Genomic DNA, 3,754 nt, shown 5'->3' with positions numbered 1-3,754 from the left:
CCCTTTTTTTAATTTAATTTCTTTTGTTTTTTCCCTTTTTATTTCTTTTATTTATTTCGTATTTCATTTTGTATTTTTTCCTGATTTTATTAAAATGCAAAAAATTAAAATGAAACCTAATTTATTTCCAAAATTAAGCTAATTAACTCCTAAAATTGTTTAAAATCTATTTCGTGACAATTTCAACAATTAACAATTAAAAGTGCAAAAGCGGACTATTTTTGTTATTTTCTATATATTTTGTTCTAAAACAACGTAACTACTAAATAATCCTAAAATATGAAATTAGATCCAAAATGCAAATGTCAAGCGTATTTTTTTTTTTTTATATTTTTCATATGAATTAAAATGCACAAATAAAATGCAAACAATTAACAGAAAATAACACAAAATTCACAAAATTGCAAAATAATGAAAGAAAAATCATTTTGTTTGAATTTTGGGAATAATTCATATAGGGCAAAAATCACGTGCTCACAGCACTCATCTAGAATTCAAGAGCATCATCTGATTCTAGACCACCGAATGTAGGAGGCTTGTACTTCTTGAACCTCTTAAGCCTCGGCTGCTCATCCTCTGAAGTTGCTACCCTGTCCTCAGGCTGAACCCGGGCTACAGGCGGGAGTCTGTGCTCCTCCCCCGGCCTGGGATGTGGCTGTAATGATGGGAATCAACCCTGCTTGAGCTAGAGTGGTGTACATGCTCATGAACTGCACAAAGGTCTCCTGGAGAGCTGGAGTAGTAGCAGTAGGCGTATCAGGTGCCTGGGCTCCGGCAAGAGCTGCTGGTGGCTCCTCTGTAGTAGCTCGCACGGGTGCTCTAGCTGCACAGCGTGCGCGTCCTCGGCCTCTACCCCAGCCCTGACCTCTAGCGGCTCTAGCAAGGGGCGCGGGTGACTGGTCATCTCCAGTAGCACGTGTCCTCACCATCTGTGAGAGAATAGAAGACATAGGTTTAGAATTTTTTTTTATATCAAAGATCTCGCACGACAAGGAAATGAAATGAAGTGGAATTTTCCTAACAGTTACAGACGTCTCGAAGATAAGTACAGACTCTCCGTACCGATCTGCGAGACTGTAATAAACCGGCTTGTGATTCATGAATCGTATGAACCTAGAGCTCTGAGACCAACTTGTCACGACCCAACTTCTCCCTCCATGAACTGTCATGATGGAACCTAGTCTCTACGACTCGGTAAGCCTAACAATTTGCGGAAAAAGGAAATAAAGATACGAAAGCAGCAATTTACGGGTAATATAATAGAGAAGCTTAAAATGCCGCTCAGCATATAAAATAATAACACTCTCGGCCAATAGTAACACTCCCAAAACCCGAAATCTCATGAATCACAAAGTAGAGAAAATACATAGTGTTCTAACTCCAGAAGTCTAAACAAAAGTAATTACAAAAGGTCTATAGCTAAAGGGAGAATAGAGTGGGACTTCTCGGACTGGGGACGTGGCAGATATACCTTGAAGTCTCTGAAAATTGCCTTGCCTCACTGATGGTATGGTTGAGCAGAAGAACCTGGATCTGCACACGAAAAACATGTGCAGGAAAGGGCATGAGTACACCACAGCGGTACCTAGTAAGTGCCAAGTCTAACCTCGGTCGAGTAGTGACGAGGAAGGTCAAGGCCCTACTGGTTATATATATATATAACAACGTAAGTAGTATGAAATAAAGTAGTATGATTAAAGTATTAACAGTCGATAAAGAATAAAAACACAGAAAGAATATAACTCAGTACACAGAGATAGCAACAGGGGGATCTACCAGGATATCGTCCCGTAGTCCCAGACGTAAATGTGTTGGGATCTACCGGAATACCGATCCACAGTCCCAAAGTAAATATCTAGTATAGGGGAATCTACCAGCTGCCGTCCCGTAGTCCCAAATATAAATGTGTAGGGGGATCCACAGAAATACCGATCCGTAGTCCCAAAGTAAACATGTAGGGGGATCTACCGAAATACCGATCTGTAGTCCCAAAGCAAACATGCAGGGGGATCTACCGGAATACCGATCCGTAGTCCCAAAGTAAACATGCAGGGGGATATACCGAAATACCGATCCGTAGTCCTAAAGTAAATACACAACAGTCCTAAAGCAAACACACAACAGTCCCAAAGTAAACACACAACAGTTCTATTCGAGAATAAACAGGAATTTCTACTCTAAACATTTTGCACAAAATCCAAGTAAGCACTTAAAGCAGATACGACAGTTAAGTCACATATTCATGCTTTCCTAAGCTAAACAGGAAACTTCAACTACAAGTATTGCTCAATTAAAGGAAGACACAAATATTTACTTAATGAAAACAAGGTTTTTCAACAATTAGCACGTGTACGCACTCGTCACCTCACGTACACGACATTCATATAACAACGGTACCAAAGTCCTAAGGGGAGTTCCCCCACACAAGGTTAGGCAAGCCACTTACCTGAAACCAGCTCAAAATCAATCTAAAATCACGCTCTTGCCACGAGTATCCAACTCCGAGTGGCCCAAGTCTAATCAAATCAATATCATAACATCAATACAACTACAAAAAACTAATTTAGCTAAAGAAATCTAAGCTAAGGCAAGAAAATACAAGAACGCCAAAAAATCCTCCCCGGGCCCACGTCTCGGAATCGGGTAAAAGTCACAAATTGTGAACACCCATTCACTGACGAGTCTAACCATAACAAATTCACTTAAATCCGACACCAAAATTCGATCAAAACCCCAAAATTCGGCCTAAGAACTTTTTCTCAACTTTTCCCAATTTTTCACCCCAAATCCGAAATTAAATGATGAATCCAACGTTATATTTGTGTATTTTAGCCTACTAAGTTAGAATCACTTACCCCAACGAATTTCTTGAAAAACCATCGAAAAATTGCCATGTCCCGAGCTCTTTAGGTAAAAATATGAAATAAAATCATAAATCCTGTATTTATAGTGCACCTCTTGGATTCCCATTTCCGGTGACAGCCGAAAATTACCGCCCCAGCAGACTTCCATCGCTGACCGCGGAATTCCTCCGCTAACCACGCTTCTGGTAGCTGCACAGACATGCCTAAGTAGTTTCTCCTTAACTTCTCCACAGATTTCCAAATGATGATTTCTTGACCTTTCTGGAAACTAGACACAAAGGGCTACAACTTTGGTTTTTGAATCATCTCAAAATTCCTTGTAGATCAAAAGAAATAGGCTTCCGAAGTCGGACCGGCGAACCTGCGGATTAATCCCTGGAGCGCCTCAGTGCCCCGTTTTTCGCCCTCAGTGCTCCAATTCCACCCTCAATAGAAAAACTTCCGCCTTAGCGCAAGTTTCTTCGCCCTCAACGAAGATTTAAGCACCAGAACCATGCCTGAGTTCCGGTAATGCCCGGACTCGCTCAAAACTCACCCGAAACACACCCGAGACCTCCGGAACCTCAACCAAATTTGCCACCAAGTCCTAAAATACCATACCAACTCAATCGAGCCCTCAAATCACCTCAAACAATAACAAAAAAAAAACATGAATCACACCCCAATTCAAGCTTAATGGACTTGAAACCTCAAACTTTCACAACCGATGCGAAACCTATCAAACCTCGTCTGAATGACGTCAAGTTTTGCACACAAGTCATATTCAACACTACGGACCTATTCCAACTTCCAGAATCGTATTCTGACCCTGATGTCAAAATTTCACTATCGGCCCGAAAACTCCAAAAATTCAACTTTCGGCATTTCAAGCCCAAATAAGCTACGGACCT

The sequence above is a fragment of the Nicotiana attenuata genome, chromosome 2, assembly GCF_001879085.1.
Source record: "Nicotiana attenuata strain UT chromosome 2, NIATTr2, whole genome shotgun sequence".
Lineage (NCBI taxonomy): Eukaryota > Viridiplantae > Streptophyta > Magnoliopsida > Solanales > Solanaceae > Nicotiana > Nicotiana attenuata.
The sequence above is the reverse complement of the archived record's forward strand: the minus strand, read 5'-3'. Positions refer to the sequence as shown.